This window comes from Anas acuta, chromosome 10 (assembly GCF_963932015.1).
Source record: "Anas acuta chromosome 10, bAnaAcu1.1, whole genome shotgun sequence".
Classification (NCBI taxonomy): domain Eukaryota; kingdom Metazoa; phylum Chordata; class Aves; order Anseriformes; family Anatidae; genus Anas; species Anas acuta.
The window spans coordinates 17,637,858-17,657,693 of NC_088988.1; the positions used below are offsets into that span (position 1 = coordinate 17,637,858).

General features: G+C 40.7%; 1 protein-coding gene across 7 annotated transcripts in view; it reads right to left on the reverse strand.

Moving 5' to 3' along the window:
• Window positions 1–19,836, reverse strand: part of ADCY7 (adenylate cyclase 7) — a 62,672-nt gene that overhangs the window by 39,767 nt on the left and 3,069 nt on the right. For 2 of the 7 annotated variants that reach the window (XM_068693567.1, XM_068693572.1), the window contains exon 2: window positions 3,283–3,431. The exons of 1 other annotated variant lie outside the window; for it this stretch is intronic. The gene's annotated coding sequence lies outside the window, so the exon portion shown is untranslated. Of the gene's footprint in view, window positions 1–3,282; window positions 3,432–9,110; window positions 9,242–17,392; window positions 17,642–19,376; window positions 19,743–19,836 lie in introns of those variants that run through there. 4 more of the 7 variants (XM_068693569.1, XM_068693570.1, XM_068693568.1 and 1 more) reach the window with 4 other exon arrangements.

A 19,836-nucleotide genomic window follows, 5' to 3' on the forward strand; every position in this document is an offset into this window, starting at 1 on the left:
ACAGTGTATTTGCACAGAACAGGTGCAATCACAACACGGCAAGGGATAAGGGGCATGCTATGGGCGGGAGGAAGATAAAACCTGTCCTAAGTCAGATAAGAAAAGAAATCACTTGTTATTTAGATTTAGGTTCAGTCCAACTAAAGACAGTGAAACAGAGAAGCAGGCTCAGAGATAAACACAGCTCTCTCTTCTCTCTACAATACTTGCATGCTGCTGACCTGAGGAGAAACCCATACAGACAGCTAAGCCTCAGCTGATGCACTGAACCCAATAGCTTTGGGTTTTTAGTCTCTCTCTCTCTCTTTTTTTTTTTTTTTTCCCCAGTCTCTGAGTTTTTGGAAGAACTAACACAGATGTTCACGCTGAAAATATGTCACTGAGTAGTAGGTAACTGACCCCATAAGGTTGCTCAAAGCATAGATCACAGAATCACGGAACCACAGAATTGAAGGGGTTGGAAGGGATTTCAAGAGATCATCGGGTCCAACCCCCTTACCAAAGCAGGTTCCTTAGAGCAGGCTGCCCAGGTAGGCATCCAGATGGGCCTTGAATATCTCCAGAGAAGAAGACTCCACAACCTCCCTGGGCAGCCTGTCCCAGTGCTCTGTCAAACTCACCATGAAGAGGTTCTTCCATGTGTTGGTGCGGAACTTCCTGTGCTCCATCTTGTAGCCATTACCCCTTGTCCCGTCCCCACAAGCCACTGAAAAGAGGTTGGCCAAATCCCTCTGTCTCCCACACCTCAGGTATTTATACACATTGATGAGATCCCCTCTCAGTCTTCTTTTCTCCAGGCTGAACAGACCCAGGTCTCTCAGTCTTTCTTCATAAGGAAGATGCTCCAGGCCCTGTATCATCTTTGTGGCCCTCTGCTGGACTCTTTTTATGAGATCCCTGTCTTTTTTGTACTGGTGAGCCCAGAACTGGACACAGTACTCCAGGTGAGGCCTGGCCAGGGCAGAGTAGAGGGGAAGGATGACCCCCTTGGCCACACTCCTTTTAATGCACGCCAGAATCCCATTGGCCCTCTTGGCCACCAGGGCACGCTGATGGCTCATGGTCAACCTGTCATCTACCAGGACCCCCAGGTCCTTCTCCTCAGAGCTCCTCTCCAGCAGGTCACCCCCCAGCCTGTACTGATACTTCGGGTTGTTCCTTCCCAGGTGCAGGACTCTACACTTGCTCTTGTTAAACCTCATTTGGTTTCTTCCTGCCCATCTCTCCAGCCTGTCCAGGTCTCGCTGAATGGCAGCACAGCCTTCTGGCGTGTCAGCCACTCCTCCCAGCTTTGTGTCATGGGCGTACTTGCTGAGGGCAGACACTATTCCCTCATCAAGGTCATCGATGAAGGTGTTGAACAAGACCGGACCCAGCACCGACCCCTGGGGAACACCGCTAGTCACAGCCCTCCAGCCAGACTCTGCTCCTCCGATCACCACCCTGTGAGCTCGGCCAGTCAGCCAGTTCTCAACCCACCTTACTGTCCACTCCTCTATCCCACGCTTTCTCAGCTTTGCTAGCAAGATGTCATGGGAGACAGTACCAATCAGCACTGCCTTCATACTGTACTCTGTTATCAATAGCTATTATAGAACCAATCATTTTTAAATGCTTTTACCAAGCATCATAACCAAAATACAAGAGTAAGCCATAATACTAGAACAACGTTGCTTGTGTTTAAGCCAAAGGTAAAAACCATTTTTTCTGTCTGGATTTCTACTTATTCACCTGTATCTGCTTCAGGAAGAGCACTAACTTGAAGAATATCAGATCTGCAGACAATTTCATGTTGGAAACAAACCTCAGCCCAATGCTGATGACAGATGGACAACAGAACCAACATGACTGTACATCAGCACCAGCAACAATGTACTGTGGGGTGCTATTGCAGTACAAATATTTTTGAAGTATAACATGCCCTTAAAGTTTCATAAAGAAAGCCTTCCTACCATTTCTGAAAAAGGGACATATTAAATCCAATTCCCCTTTATTTAGTGACCAGCACTTCACCAGTAAATTCTATACAGTACGTGTCTTTAAAATCTTATTTCTGTGTACTATTTATTATATAAGGGCATTTTAACGTTCCCCAGACTTCTTCTAATATCAGCCATGCAGTATTTATTACACCACCACACGCACGCTTTACAGCCAAAACCAAAACTAAAACTAACACTTGCAATAAGGAAGTTCCCTCCCTTGGAGGTTAAGCACTGAAGTACCACTAAGGAGACATACCTACACTTCTGGCAGGAAGTTTTGCTTCTGCTGTTATACCCTACCTCAGCTCACAACAGACACCAAAAAAGAACAGATTGGTTAAGAAAGGTTTCAAAAAAGCAACGTGGGGTTTAGGAAAGGTCACTTATGAGCTCACTGAAATAAAACACCACCAATGGGATAAAAGCTCTGAAGTCTTATATTTTCAGTCATACTTGATAGCACCAGAAGCTGCAAAATTGTTATGGGTTTCACACATTTATCACTGACCCACACTACAGGCTATGTGAACCAAGTGTTCACAAGTACCTGGGTGTGGTCTCTAGGATAATTGAAAGAAGAGAGGTGTACAGAAACAGTACAAAGCTCTCTGTGTTGTACTGCTCCATAGGCAACCACATAACCCATGGGAATTTTTTACACTGTAAGTTTTGATTGTCTACCAAGATAATGCAACTGCTGAACATCATTCTCATTTTATCTTATCCTGTATCTTTCATTTTCAAAGCTTTGCTTGGCAGCCAACCCAACTGTTCTCTACACTAACAAGCTACTGGAAACCTGCATCATGTGAAGCACTGAGTCACTATGGGAAATATTGGTGTCTCAGGAGGCAACAGCTGAAGTGAAGCAGGCACTTAAATTAAATTACCCTTGAGCAGCTTTACCCTTTGGATTCAGCGATACTAAATTCAGTTAACTAGTATTATAAAACAGAAATAGTTAATATCAAAAACATGAAATAATTTGATAGCCACAGCAAAACTTGAGGATATGGTAAATGTTACTTGTCTAAAAAACTCTGAAGTTACTTCCCTGGAGTAACAGAGTCCACAGAAAAATTTTCCAAATAGCAAAGTACGCAGCCACTATCACATGAAAGTTTATCATGCTGATCAACATCTAACCAATCCCCAGAGCAGGGCGAAGCCACTGAGAAGGTACTTTTTACCTACACTGTAAGGCTGAGCTGTGCATGACAGGTTACTCTGGGGTTTTATGGTCCTAAATTTTACTTAGAATCCTGATTAAAAAAAAAAAAACTTGTTGTTTGCTTACCATTACAGGCCACAGAATTCATCAGCAAAAGTAGCATTTCTTCACTCCATTGTGGTCTGCTTGATCATTTTGAAATTTGTGCAGCAGAGTCAGTACAGCCCAGGCAGGTATGATTCTTGACACCAAATCTTTGAGGTACTCACACCAACCTGCAACAAGATGAGGACTCCTTATTCCATGGACCACCGTAGGCATTAACGATGTTTCTACTTCTTCCCCTTGTAGCTCAAGGAAGAAAAAAAGACTGCTCAACCTCTGTCTTTTGCCAGGAAAATCAATAGAAGAAAAACTTGGTTTACTATACTCTGACAATGACAATGCACTGCTTTTTAAAAACAAAATATACATTTATGCATATTTGTATACTTATCTAAAATACCTTTGTCACCAAGAACACACACACAAGCGTGCACTCTGCATGTCTATATGCAATCCCACTCAGCAGCAAAGCTACGAAAACATTTCTGTCACAAGGGGTTAAATGCCCAGTTCATCCTTAAGCACTGGGACAAGCTGTGATCAAATCTTGCTACTTTTTGGATAGAAGTTGCTTGGATCCACTTAGCCAAGTTCACAGGCATCAGTATTTATAGAAGTCAGGTGGAGACTGGAGACAATTCTTAAGAAAAAGGTCAAGATCCTGACAAAGCCTTCCTGCAGCCTTAGAGATAAAAGCGAAAGGAAGAAAACAAGACCACATCTCGCAGAGCTGATCTGAAAAGGCAGATATAAATCTGCTGCGTGCATGTGTGTAAACGGAGATAAAAATGAGACTATAACCTCTGTACATCTTATTAGAGGTACATGTTCGATCTGGAATGCCCAAACAGGTTTCCTCTTTACTTTCATCTTAATACTTCTCCAGCAAGGATGGCTCCCTGGTATTCAGCAGACAGATGCCTCGAGCTGCTTTGAAATGGGTCAGTGCAGTCCGGAGAGCAATACCAGCAGCTGCGCACTGGTACTCACGTAGGAAAGTGAGGAGAATGCCCAAACAGCCAGGGTGTCCCAGAAATTTCATAACGGTTTTTAGAAACATATGCTATGATTTATTCATTTATTTTTCAGTTATCCAGAAAGAACACTTCAGAGATTTTACACAGGTTGCTAAAGTGTTATGTTTTTCAGAGTTTGTGAAAGGGCTTAACTGCTGTTATTTGTACTTGTATCATGATAGCTCTTAGAGGTTACAGTAAGGATTATGCTCGATAGCCAAAACTTCACCAAATTTCTTCCTTTTTAAAATAAATAAATAAATAAATAAATAATAATAATAAACAAACTGTCTGAAAATACAAATTTCACCAGAGCCTCTGATAAGCAGTTACATGCAAGATGAACTTCATGAGCAGAGGGATCAAGCTGCCCAGCCAGAAGGGGCGTCAGGAGCAGGCCCTAAGGACAGTACGCTTCACATCATGCACCAGCACTGAAAACAAAAGCAAAAATGAGAGAAGTACTTTGCTTCAGCACCTACAGGGAGCAAAAAAGATGGTTCTCTCTGTATGCTTACCCAAAGCTCATCAGAGGCACAGAGAGCAGCCTCCTGATAAGCAGCATGTTTCAGGAAGCGAAGCGCAGTACTTTGAGCCATTTTTTGATCTACAAGACAGAGAAAGCTGCCTGCATTCAGTGCTAACCACAGGCCCTATTACCCTAGCAACTGTTTGCAGGCCCTGCTCATTCTGCCTGCCGAACATTTACCAGCTACACTGTGAGCACTGCGCCTTGCTGCTCTGACTGCAGGTGCTTTTCACACTTACCAATTTGTTATTTATGTGGCATTGAGCTGGTGGATCAATGCACCTGCAGCACAAATCTGTTTTATCTTTTTGTGTGCGCGCGCACACTTTTTGCTGTTTTTCGTTGTTGTTGTTTTTTATTTTTAATGTGTGTTCAATCTTTATCAAGCTAAAACTATTAAAAGTTGTAAAAACCTACAGCCAAGCTGCAACATTAAAAAAAAAAAAAAAAGTCTTCTGTTCAGTCCTTAGTAACACACTATTACTTTTTTTTTTCCTTCAAAATTTTTCCCTTGCTTTAGGTTTGGAGACTTAAAACACGAAGAAGAAAAAGACATGAGAATAGCTCTCAGTTAATTTTACTGAGAGTTCATTAGCTTCAAGAAATAACAAATGTGACCTAACAGAAACTCCAAACAGAGGGATGGATCATTTTTGTATTACAAATTCCCAGACTTCGCATATTTCACCCAAATGTAACACCTGTTTAGAGCACAGACTTCCAAAACTGTTTGATTCTTCCCTGTTTTATTCAGGACATTTGTTCACCAACATATCAACTAACCCAAGGAAATTCAGATTTCACTATTCTCCAAAATACTTCAGAAATGCTTAAAACGTATTTCATATTATCATCTTTTTAAAATTTAAAAACAACAACAAAACTGCATATAAAGCATACCAAAATTACAAAGACTAAGATGTTTCCTTTACTGCCTGGCTCATATTTACAGATTTCCTTAAAATCACTTCCGTGTTGTCCTAAATTTCCAAAGAAACATAAATTGAACTGATGTTTAACTTAAAGTTTACATTATTCAGGAACTTGTAAGACAGTTTACTGGAGAAACAATATAAACGCTTAGACGCAAAAGTCAGATTGAAACTGTCTCAGACAAAGCTAGGACTGCTTCCTCTCCTATGCTATCTGTAGAATTACTTTGAAAACCACAAGAAATGTCAAAATTGTATCAATTTCTGCCATAAAAGGAATTTTAAGATTATTAAACGATAACACAACAGAGCAGCCTGACTGTACTTGTTACAACCAGCTGAGCATTCTTCATTCTCTTCTTCATTTTATCTTTGTTACACCCGAACTCCTTGGCTACCAACATCTTGAAACTGATCCCCCTGGGGAAACACCTAGAAAACAGGACTTCTACACAAAGACTGGTTTCTGGTCTCTTGGAAGTAATATTTAATTAACACAGGAACTATTTCCTGAGCGCACAAAGTTTGAAGTAAGAAGACCCACACAGAGACTGTCTCAGAAGCACGGCTAGGAAGGTCTCCAGGATTTGCTGGTACAATCTTTCTTGCTGCAACAAGTCTGAAGGCTATACTGGAGTGGTTTTGCGTTTCAGTGACTATTGTTTTTCCATCTGATACAAGCACGTAATTAAGAATTTAGCAAACAGTAGTTCATATTTAAACTATTTCAAATTTAAAATTGCAATTATTTTCATGAGCAAAAGCAAGAGCAGAAACACCATTACCACAGGCTGCATCAAATACGCAGTTCCCACCCCTGCAGCTGCAGCTCTCCAGCACCACTGGAAGCTCTTTGCCAAAACCCAGGGGGGTCTCACTACAGCTCTCTTTCTCTCAGCAAGGTCGTACTATGGTTTGTTTTATGCTAGTGCCCTGGCAGGGCTGGTATTAGCAGGAATTCATTGGCTGAGACACGATACAGACGTGCACCAGAACTAACCTGAGTGAAGAATGCTATGGAGTTGAAACTGTACAGGACCAACTAAAGGAGGCAGAAGATACAGTACCCCAATAATGCAACTGTGGACTTCAACTACTCACCCATAATGAGATAAAACGGCATGAGATAAAAAGCAGAAAGTGACAAATTCAAAAATGGCAATCTAGAAACAATCTGAGAAAAGGATATATCTTTTAATGGAAATGTAATCAAACTATATAACTAAATTCCGTAGAATTACAGGGTTAACTTTTATTGTTGGGAGACGAAAAGGTGTTTTGGTGTTTTTTTTTTGTTTGTTTGTTTGTTTTTTCCCCAGCACTATACACCAAGAAAATTCTGACTAAAAATGGAATTAAGAAGTAGCCCTAAGCTCTGACCAAACACTAGTTTCCTAAAAGATAATCCATGATTCAGAGACTTCACATTTGAAGTAGAAACGCAAGAGGAAAGCAAGCAGTTATGCACTGGAAAAGCGCTTAACTAAATTCCATGAAGCACCTCAGTAGCAAATCTGGGAATACAACCCAGGCTTGATAGTTCACTGGCAAGATCTTATCTGGTAGATCAGAGAGCTCCAGTGGGAGCATAAATCACCCTTTTAATTAGTGTCACAGCCATTTCCCCGCGTTTCAAAATTCTGATTACTTTTAACTTTCACTGAATTTGTTCAGTACAGTTCAAGAGCAGGAATGAAATCCAAATAATGCCAAAAACCCAAGACATTATTTTAACAACCACATCCTGTGGTTAAAGCATAATAAATTCCAGAGGTATTTTTCCTGCCTGTAATCCCTTCTTTCCATCCTGTGCACATACAAATTCTCAAACCTTCTGAAGCTCTTAGCCTATGGATGAGAAGGATGACCACTGCGGTTAAAGCGAAGAACTCAAAATCCATTTCCTAACTTTCGGCTCTCCCACAGATTTCCTGCTGGCAGGCTTTGAGTGTGTGGTATCCCTTTTTCTCTCCCAAAGGAGCTGAACTAATACCATCATCAATCCCCAAAAGGTGCTGACAAAATATATAAACACTCACAGGACGTTTTATAGTCCAAAATGATTTGCGCCTTTAACAATGCATTACAGTAATCACCAGCTTTGACACGAACTTTTTGTTGGACTTTAATATCATGCTTCCAGAAATTGATATCCCTGGAGGAGCCTGTCTCTTTAGCTGTGGCAGGAAGCACAGTGACAGGCTTTAAATATTGCATAAAAAATAATTAAGTTATTGTATAATATTATTATATTCAAAAATAAAAATAAAATTAAATAAGAATGCGTGCTAAGGAGAGCAAAGTGCCGGTCATTCAACTCCCACTGACAGTCCTGGTGGTTACAAAAGCTACAGAGCAAGTCAGTGCTGCAATTTCAGTTACACAAGCAGGAAAAAAATTAATCTACGTTCCGATAACCTGAGAAAGAAAAGTTTGTTGTTTTTTTTTTTTTGACATTATTTAAACAATGTCAAGACAGAGCGATGGCTGGAATCATGGAGGCCTTTGCACCCCTTTCACACATCTGTAACCCAACCACCACTTTTTTTTTTTTCCCCCATGTATGATTCAACCTGACACATGGGCCATTTCTACCACTTCCTTATTTCTAAAGCCCAGCTTACTGCTCGAGCCATGAGCCCTAATGTAACGGGACAACAGCCTCCTAGTGAAATGACAGGCATCACTACCAGGGATGTATTCACACACGACCAGCTACTGTGGCAAGGGCACATATTAATAAATCAGCCCGCTCTCCACAGACACAGACACGCAGCTTAAATTAGTTTAGTGAATAGAAAGCTGGAAAGGAGCTTTAGCTGCTCATTTTTTTAGCAGCTAAACCTATAGTTCTTGGCTGCAGCTCTGGGACAGGGGCTTGTTCAAAGAGTTTCCCCTCCTCTTCTTCCCATCGTGTCACCACGCCACATCACCGTTTCGTTATGAGCGTGTGAGTGTTTCTAGGCCCACGCTCGGTCAGCTCAGCTCAAAAATAACCTATTGCATCCCTCAGTTTTTGCTTCCTTTTCTCTAACTGCATCTACCAGGTCAGCGATCTGGCACAACCAACAGCAGGGAGCTGTGGAGCACAGGCAGGAGGCAGCTCCTTCACCTGGCAGTGCCACCAAAGCCCCTGTATGAAGGAGCTGTGCTCCCACACATGCCCTGAGCCCAGAGATAATGAGAGAAGAGCCAGCAATAGAAAAGATCAGCTTCTTGGGGAAAACAGACTTCTCAGCATCTTTGCTAGGCAAGCAGTCAGAGCAGTCAGTGATTCGCGCTTCAGTTCAGTTATACACAGTCCAAAACATCAAGGAAATATTCAAGAATTTAAGAGGCACTGATAAATATCCACTACAAGTGAAGACTCACCCCAGTCAGACTAGCTTATCCCATCCCTGAAAACTGCAGCAGCAAGCGAGATGTGAGATGCTTTCCCAGAGCAGGGAGGAGAAAGGCAATTGCATCATTTTTCAAGATCAGCAGTGGCAATGGTTTAGGCAGTGGTTCTCTTTCCTGTGAGTCAGTATTGAACCCGTCGATGCCCTGCAGTGATCCCTGGGGCTCTGTGCTGTTAGAAGTGATGACTGTAGAGCAGGACCCAAGCTGACTTGTGCTTATTAGAAAAAGGTCTGTTACTTTAGTTTTCAGAAAGAGTCAGAACGTACTGCTAATACTTTGGGCAACTTCCAGCAGCCAAATTACTGTTAATGCCCAGAACACTTTCCACTTTTGTCAGGGGGCCTCCTATACTCTTGCTATCAGCATTCTGCAGAAAGAAAAAGCCAGAAAAAAAAAAAATCTGACTTGAGAGAACCACCCTACAAACAATATTCACATCAGTTGACTGCCAGGTTTCTGCTTCCACCACTGTATCACGCTAAACTTGCTGCCTAAAAAAATAGTAATTTCGTATGGAAAAAAAAATAATAAAAAAGCATTCAGAAAAACTGTTGCATGGCAAGACAAACACCAAAAGTATCTGTATTCAAGTGCAAGTGAGGGGGGATTTATTGAAGGAATTTCAAGATAAGGAGAACCATTTAAAAGGTTCAACTCACGCTTTTTTTTTTTTTTTTTTTTTACACTAAAAAAGTTCTGCATAGAAACTGAAAAAAAATCAGTCCTTTTGTGGGTATTTTGAAGCTCATAATACATGTTTTAAATAGTTTATACACCTTCCCTAGTCAAATCTCAAACCCAGGTATTTTTGCATTTAATTTCCAGTCTAGAAAGACATATGACTGCTCACTGATAAAGTAAAGAAAAACCACAAACATTTGTGTACGTGCAGAGTGTTTCTAAAATAACACACTCCCCAAATATTTTTAAATCCAAAAGCCTGAAACTTACGCTGAAACTTCCCTCAGATATTTCTGTTGCTTTTAAATTAAGTCACTTTACTGTTTCTGACAAACTTTCACTAGGAAATACTGTGAAGCTTGCAAAGAGAAAGTCTCAAAGGCAAGAATTTAACAAATGTAGCAGAAATACAACACAACTTGCAATATGACAGAACCTGTACTCATCTCTATCACTTAGCCCGCTTTATTTAGGAGCTAATAATGAAGGAGCTTCATTCTAGGAGCTAATAGCAGGAGCTAATAATGAAGTGTTTCTGGGTAAGGAAAAACATAAACTGTACGCAACCCTTCAGTGACCTAAGCCATGCATAAAAACGGGCACGTCTACATTTTTAGCTACCTTACGTGCTACACACAGCCATAAAAATGTTGTAACATTGAGTTAAACCATGAGACAGTGGTTTATATCCACACTTCTACGTTGTCACCATGGTAAACCTAAGTGTACAGTTAATACAAGAAGTCAGAAATGAGGAAGCGAAAGGATGAAGTGTAAATAAAAATGTCTGGCATGTATTTTTGTTAAAAAAAAAAATGCAATCAACTTCTTCAAATGACTAAGTATATACCTTTTGAAGATATATGTATTCAGGCACATACATACTTGTTTGTACCAATAATTTAATCACGGTCTCTTTCTGAATGATTCACATAAATATATTCTAGCTCAAAAAAAAAACAGATGAGAAAATAGTTTGAAATTAAATGCAAACAAACTGTCAGAACTTACCTTTCTAAGCATAATTACTTCATTTTTTTTTTTAAAAAAAAAAGACAAAACAAAAAAAACACTAATGTGACAACTGCTTGAACGTGTTCATTGACAAGCATAGAAAAAGGCAGTCTTTCAGACTGCCAGTTTAAATAGATTTTAAAAAAGAAGGCAGAGGGAACACAGCGGTTCTGACTAAGGTGCTAACAGTACAAGTGATGTCCCATTGGGAAACAAATTGTATTGTGTCAGTAAGAGATATGAAGCACAGATTAAGTTGCAAGAATAAGTTTTTATATTTAGACAATGGCTACAGACAATGAACAGAGAAACTAACATTCACTTAACTCTCCACCCAAAACACTGATTTATGAAATCCCAAATCCTTAGACAGGGTGACGCACAGAAGAAAAAAAAAAAAAAAAAAAAACACACAACAATACTACTAATAAAAAAAAAGCAGCTGTAATTAACTATGCCAAGTACAAGAGATATTTTACACATACTATGAGTCCTAGATGCCTGCATAATCGACATCACGGCTGAAAACAAATCTGTACTGTGAATATAAAGCAAGAATTTAAGTAACCCAAAACAAACAAATTTTAAGACTTGCAGAAAATGGTATTCACAAAAGTCTCATCTTAACTGAGATTATGCCTGGAAACTAGCATAAAAATGTGTGAAGAAACCTGTCATTTAAATAAAAGGCAATACAGAAAATTCATAATCGTGAGCAAAAATGCTGAATGAAGTACCAGTCCGACTGCATGCAATACTAATCCTTCCTCCTGCAGCTTACAGAGGGAAGGCGGACGGCAGCACCGAGTGCCGGAGTCCAGTGACCACGCAGCGCCTGACCTTCCCAGAGCCAGTGCAGACTGGATTTCCCCTTTCCCTCAGGGATCAGTGCCTGGCTGGGTGATGACTGCTGCTCCAAGCAGTCAAGTGACTCTCCCAGTTTGCCCTTCTTTTACAATTACCTACAGAAACTAGTAACAGAAAGGTCAACCTAAGGAACAGGGAATATTTGGTGAATCTTCTGGAGCATCAAGGAACTTAGACCACAGGGTAAAATGCTGGTCAATAAATTCCAGATAAGAAAGGTGTATTCTCATTATGGCTAAACTCAAACAGAAGAAAAAACAGGAACCATCAACAAAAACATGGTTTTATTTAGTTTCAGTACTACTATTTCTAGGGGGCTTTACCACTAGTCTTTGTTCAGAAATTAGTCACTTGCACAAAAGCATAAAAACGAGACAATAGCATCAATACAAAAACATCTCGCATATTGCACATACCCAGCACATAACCTTATTGATATGTTCCATCATTTAGTGTGCTTGTAATCTAGAATTAAAATTGCTTGTAGGGAAACATATATAAAAATGTAAGTCACAGGCCCTAGGAAAGTGCAGAAAGGTTTGCTAACTTCTCCATTAAGACAGGAAGGAAGTTATAAGAATGATTTAGCATTCTGTCTGACAAGGTTAGTGCTATATCAGGATATTTATGCTTGCTGACATTTTTAGTATGTCACTAAATCACAAAATTGTGTGTTTTAATCAAGCTTTTAGCACTTGACTGCAGAGAAAAACTAAATTTAGGCCAAAAATAGATCAAAATTGAGAAGGGAAGAGCAAGATGAGTCTTACAGTATTAAAATGCTTTAAAAAAAAAAAAAAAAAAAAACAACAACAAAAAACTCAGAAGTGACATTTGGCAATATTGCAAGGAGGGTGTTTCCCTCAACCCCTAGGTTATCATCTTGTAAAATACTCTTTGTATATTTATTTTAAAAGAGAAAGGACAGGTGGGCAAATATCACTGTTGCCTGCTTTTGCATCCTATACCTCAACATAGAAAAAAAAAATATCAATAGGCCATAACAGTCCATGGGTAGTACATGGGGTCTTACTTCAAATCACAAGGCATACAATGTAGTTTCTATGTTCTGCAGTCTGTCCAAAGTATCAGATTGTCCAGATTTTAAATATGTATATTTTAAGATTATCACGGTAAAGGAAACTAATTGCATAGTTACATGAATAAGTTACTAGTAGATCAATTAAAATTTGGGGATTAATAGCATGTAAAATCTCTCATAGCAAATGCTAATGTACAAACTACATCCTCCTGGATACGAAAGTAGAAAAAACTGTCTCTCTTTTACCTTATATAGGATAATAATACACTCGAGTAATAACTGAGGCATTATAACTAGTTCCTCGGCAACTTTGTGTGCAGTCATCCTCTTAGGTTTGAATGCAGACCAGTTACCAGCCCGATTACTGGCTAAAAACTACCAGAGCCGTAATTACCTAGCTGCTCCGTGACGGCAGCGTTAGAAGCCATACAGGTAGCCCGGCTGCACGCACTTCTGGAGAGGGAGAAAGAACAAAGATGTAGAATACAGCTCTGCAACCACGGATTCCTCTTGATTACCCAGGGAACCAATATCCATATTCTGAAGGTCAGCTGGACATTTCTAACTGTTCATAGGTAACTTTTTGTTCAAGAACCCGAACCCAGTTAGAAGCATGGATTGTACTGCACTACAGAGGGAGGAGCGGCGCTCAGCCTCCACTGCTGAACAAGACATCATTAAAGACCGTCCACAATTACACGGCCGTTCCCTAACAGAACAGGTGGTTAGTGCTTATAAAAACCAGTTTTTCAGGTCTAAACTCAAACCGCAAGGTAACCACGCAACAGCCCACCCAAGGGTTTGTGCCTGACCAGAGTCACAAACCAGCAGCTGAGGGCACGGTAAGAGAATCGAGACCTGCCGGGATCCTTCTCAGAGGGCAGAGCAAAGAAAAGCCTGCACTGAGGGGTGTGGAGTACAGAGACACAGGAGCCCTACAGAGCGTCGACCGGATCCCCAGAGGATACCCCAGAGAAGGGAGACCCAGGGAACAGCACACAGGATAGTTGGTTTTGCACTAACTAGCGATCTCCAGCATCACCTGAAAACCTTTACAAAGTCCCCCCACAACCAGCTCAGTGTCCCTGTGGCTGCCAGGTACCCCTGGCCTGCAGGAGTGAAGTGGTCCTGCTGGACGGGCCTCCCAAGCAGCTCCCTTTCCCCAGACACAGCAAGTTGCGCTGACCTTCGGCCCAGGGCCGCTGTTCCAAGGTTTGGGCTCTGTGAGGGAGCCTGGGGAGGCACGGCCCAGACCATCCTTCATGCCCTGAAAGCCTTGCATCACTCACCTACAGGGTGGGCACAAATACTGCTAACCGCTAATCTGCACACAGGGCTCAAATCAGGCCGTTTAACCACCAACTAGCACACAAGAGAACTTACTAAATTCAACCGTGACACTGAAAAGAAAGATGGGGCTGTTCACGCTGAGACCACACAGCTCCTCTGCCTACCGCTAGAGCTTTGCTCTAAGCGTGGGCTCACGTCTCTGCAACTCAAGGCAACATTTGTGACCATTTTGGTCTCCAATGCAATGGGTAGGTGCAGGCAAGAGCTTTTGAATCATGCCAGGTTTCCAGAAGAGATATGTGGCCTTCCCCCTTCTGGTACCTCCAGAGTCTCTGTCTCAGTGTTAGTGCTAATCCAGCCTGACTCTGGATCTTGGAAAACCTTACCGAGATCCAAGAGAGTATTATTATACAACATAATTTGGTCTCCTCTGCCTGCAGCCAACAGTGAGCCCGTTTCTGTGAGTACAGTGCCACAGTTAAAGTCATTTCCCATCTCCCCCCTCAGCCACTTTTCCCCACTCTTGAAATCCCCTCTATTTCTAGTGAGAATGTTTTCCAGCATGTAAGAACAGCAACACTTCATTCTCTTTCCAGCTACTCACTACGTAATTTAGCCTAGCTTTCAGCATGCTGAATACACTGTGTGCTGGAGAAGTGCTGCCTCACGCCTTGGCTTGATTTTAATGACAAAATAAATTAACTGATTCCCATCCATACTTTCCGCAGTGAACACTCCTCATAGATTTACCACTAAGCAACATGATTTATTTTTTATTTTTTTGCAAATGCTTCTTAAAATGTTGGTTATCCATCTGTAAATGCACAAACAAAAAGAATGATGCCTGGATACCTGTACACAGAAAGACATGAGAAGCCTTCCAGAAAGACAAACAAGCACAGCACCTTTTAAATTCTGTAGTCTCCAGAAATTCAGAAATTGCATTTATTTTTTCCTTGTATATACATGTACTTTTTTTTATTTTTTTTGGCAGCAGAGAGAACTGTAAGAGCCTTACCATCACTGGCTAGGGAAACTTCCAGGACAGGTAACAATAAGTACAGCAGAATGCATTTCTAAAACGTGACAGCCTGTATGAGCACAGGACAGAAATTCAATCAACATTTAAAACAAGTGTTTAAAGTTACTCTGGTAAACCAGTTTAGCTACAGCTACATCCAAATTCCCTGTCTAAACTTGTTTTATCAACAGTTACGGAACACACACATTCAGTATATGAACATGAGCAGACTGATTCTTGCCTCAATCTATCCAGAATCTTAGGGGGGCGGGGAAGAGACTTTATTCTTCCAATATATTATTCATGAATTCCTATTTAATCGCCATTACCCAGCAGTGTTATTAGTTTATTGGTTTGCATCTCACCAGAAGCAACGTAACACCCGTGCACAGTTCTGCTCACGCTGACAATTGATGTCCCTAAATCACGCTCTGAAACTCTGCAAGTGAGTACTGAACATGCATGCAATCATCGCGTCAGCTCGTGGGGGAATAAAATTGCCTGTGTGGAATCTTGCATATTTGTGGCACTGTAAGAACCACATCAAGTCACATTTACAAAGTAACTGCGCTGTTTTTTTCCTATTTCTTTGAAAGATATATGTGGTGTTTATACTGCTATCAAATTCGCACTTTCTCAGAGCAACTCCTAGTTTTGACTACCCTCCGACGTCTGTGAGTTCCATACTGTTGTGTTACATTAAACTCCGCACTTCCTTAACCAAATCACAATACGTGCCAACACAATTGTCAATATAGCACCATGTTGCATCTCCTGCCTTATTTTAAAAGCGCAGTGTCCTGAGAGAAAAGGGAGTGGGGGGCTTGTAACTGATGCTTTATTACAATAAGCAGACTAAAAATAAAGAGTATAAAATACAAAATCCAAAACAGGATGCTCCTCGGGAACTTAGAAAAAAAAAAAAAAAAAAAGATTTTTTTAAGAAGTACTGAAGTGAAATATTTTCACATTCATTTCCTGCTGTAGAAGTAAAGCAGAGGAGTGAAGATCTTTCTTATGCAGTCCTGTAATTAGGCTAACAATTAATTCAGCTAGCAATACCTCAAAACAAAATACAGCCCAGGTCACTTTTCCAGCATGCCTGCAGAAGTACAGCTTACTACTTGGGTAACAGGAGCACAGTTTTACAACACAGCTACTGCCTAAGAGAAGGGAACGGTCTCTGCCTGTCTCTCCAGAAGTTCAGCAATACAGTCTTGCCACTTCCTCTCTCCTGGTTGTTCTGTTCCTTCAGAAGAAAAAAAATGCTTATCCAATTAAAAAAAAAAAAGCTTTTTTTGCCCATGCAGTTCCCCAAAACAGCTCAGCAGCTGGTCAGATGAGCAGCAGGACTGATTTGAGGAGGGTTGGGAGCAGACCTGGGGAAGCAAGCAGAACTGCCCTCTCCTCGGGGCAGCAGTTCTCTGAGCCATGCCATAGGAATCCCACCAGAATCACAGATGAGTATTTTCAGAAAATATACTTTACAAAGACATTTATATAACTAGCAAGCAGAAAGCAATTTAAGGTTCCAGGACATTGCCAAAAGAAGCTGTGTTCTCCTGTACATATGCAAAACCCTTACTGGAAGAACAACAACAACAAAAAAAAAAAAAAAAAAAAGACAAATTCATGAACTGTATATGACTAGTTCATAAAAGATCAAAACCGGCCACAAAAAGCCGAATTTCAATTTGCTCACAAGATTCTGAAGCAACTGCCAGATTCAGTTCTAGAGGGTAAAACAAGACGTTTCCCAATAAAAAGTCCCCTGCCAGATTGCTCATGGGGAAGAAGAGAGCTGGGCTCTCCTCAGGCCCAGCCAGGCCTCCAGCTCTGGTGGCACTGCTGCTCCACCTCAGACTGCGGCTGCCTATGCAGCCAGAGCAAGCAGGCTCGCTCCTCTCGGCAAGAGAGTAGTAAAGCCCACACACATTTCTCTTCTGTTATTCAGTTTATTGCAGTAAAAGCGTATCACACAAAAATATAAATGTTTGCTTCCCCCACCCAACTTGATAGTGAGATGGCAGTCACCTCCATGGCAGCTGCCTAAAATTGCCAGCAAAGGAATAGCAGAAGATCAGGCAGAAAGCGTCAGGAAGTGAGAAAGTGGCGATAGCCATACCCCGGCTTCCTTTCAAATGAGGAAATGGAAACTGAAAATTTATTCTGCTACTGGAACTCATTTTTTTGATTCAGTCCCACGGAAGTTCAGTGGCAACGAGCTGTAAATACGTAGAAAAGCCCAAGTAGGAAGTTCATTCTCTCTCTACTTGCCCCAATCTGTTTTTCCCCCCTCTGCCTGACTAAGCTCAAGCTTGTTTCAGCAAGTCCTACCTGAAGTAATGTAACAGATGGATTCAGGCTGACGTGAGCCAGGCGCTAAGAATATCTGCCATTTAAAATGATCAGATTTTATTGTCCATTTCCATTAATTTCAGCTGACTTTGTGCCTCAGTGTGCTTCAAATCCAACTTGATGGCTGCTTCCCAGTTGTATTCATTATCCAGCCCTTTCCTGTGCTTCGTCATGCTATTGGCATCCTCGTCGCCTCATCATTTTGGTTACACGGATGGAAGACTATATCTGAATAAAAATTAGTCAGTGCTAGGTGGTTTGATCATCAGCTAGTTCTAAAAAAAAGTGTTGTAAAGAGAAATCCCTAGAACAAATAAATTATGTTTTATATAAATAAATAAAGCAGAAAATGCGCAGATGGGACATTAAGTAAATAATGACTAAAACCTAGGGATATGTTACATTTTACTAAAATATTTTATTCAGCTCACTGAAATGCTAACATTATTAGTCATAACAAAACTTTTCCCAGAGACAAAAGTAACGTGTTAAGTAAAATGTAGAAATAGCCTACATGTAACTTTTATCTATCTTTAAAACACTTCCAGAGGGTGCCTTCTTCCCTTATATAAAGCATGCATACTTAAGACCTTAGAACTTAATCAAAGTCCTTTAAAAACATTTTTATATTGGCTACAGTACAAGAGTACACTCATGGTTTTATAACCAGTCATTTACAAGGCAGTTTTATAAAAAGAGAATTTATTACTACACTTGCTGAGAATCTCAGAAGAAATATATGTTCCTTTGATTGTGGGATCAAAGACAACTCTCATGTCAAATAGTACTCATTTACGGATCATGCAGAATGGAGGACGATACAAAGCCCTGCAGCTACTCTGAAGCAAACTGCGAGGCAGGAGGCATCGGAGCGAAGCTGGAAATGCCCTCGGTCAGTTCCCCTGCAAGCTGCTGGAGCACAGCCGGCACTGTGCAGGCAGACACATACGTACAGCATGTGGGCACTTCAGAGGGAAGTTGCCAGAAACAGCCAGCCATATTTGAAGACACTCGTCACCTTTCTTTTACTTAGGACATTAATTACAGCCTTGGTAGTCTTTGTGATTTCTGTGTTTAACTGCAATGTGTTACATATTCGCTTAGTTTTATGTCAAGAAACAGAAGTTAAACACACCCTGTTTGTTCCTTCTGTCTAACTACAGACCAGAAGCTACTTTTAATGCTGAAATGAGGATTGCAGAACAGCTGTTCAGACACAGTTCTACAGGGAGGAACACTCAAGCTGCAAGGAAGCCCTTTGGAAAAGCAGTACGTACAACCCTGGGTCTCATTTGGGCCAACTTGGGCTTCATCTTTAAACCAAGGGCAGACCTGAATCTGCTGCATTTTTCACAAAACAAAACAGCAACCTGGCTCACACAGAAGAGAACACCTGCTTGATTTATATAAAATAAAAAATACTGAGATCAGGCTACATAAAAACATTTATTTGAAGGATACATTTCAATATAAACTCATGTCATAACTACAAGCTACTGAGTTAAAGCAATACCTCCATTAGAAAAGGAACAGCAGTCCCACGTTCTGCTTAAATTTTGCCATTTTAGGTGGTTTGCATAACCTACATTTAGTAAAATGTAACATATCCTTAGGTTTTAGTCATTATTTACTTAATGTCCAGTCTGCTCATTTTCTGCTTTATTTATTTATATAAAACATAATTTATTTGTTCTAGGGACTTCTCTTTACAACACTTTTTTTTAGAACTAGCTGATGATCAAACCACCTAAACTTTGCATAACATAGAGGAAATGACTTCACCTTTTCTGCCTTCATTTTAGTAACTCCAAAGAGAGAATACTCAGCTACAGTAGCAACCTACAGATGATATGCAGGAAGTATTACTACAGCACAAAATATTTACGCTGTCATATGCCATGCTTATTAAGCAAAGAAAAACACATGCAAAAGGAAAGACCAAATCTATTGCTTTCTCCTATACCTTTATTGACCACCCCTCGGCTTGGCAGCTCCGGCCGCAGCTGACATATTGCAGGACAGCCTGGTTCCTACCCGGCGTGATTCAGGAAAACAGGATGGTACACAAGCAAAAGGTAAGCAACAGCAGAAGATTCCTCTGGAGATAACGACGGAAATTAATAAAAATGGTATAAAACTCTTATTTCCTCATGATAAAAACAAAGACAGCATTTTTCTTTCCATGTAAAAATGGTCCTTCAAATTAGTATGAGTCAATCCCAAATAAATAGATCTTTCCTTCTTTCAAAATATGAAATATAAAAACGTTTTTCAGCAGACGGAAGACACTGACTACTTGTGAAGTGCACCATACTGACCTAAGGAAGAAGCTACACTTCCTTATTTTAATGCATGATGATCTAACTGCAGAGTGGTTACAAACTATTTCACACTGTAATATCCTGTCAGCTTAGCAAATAATC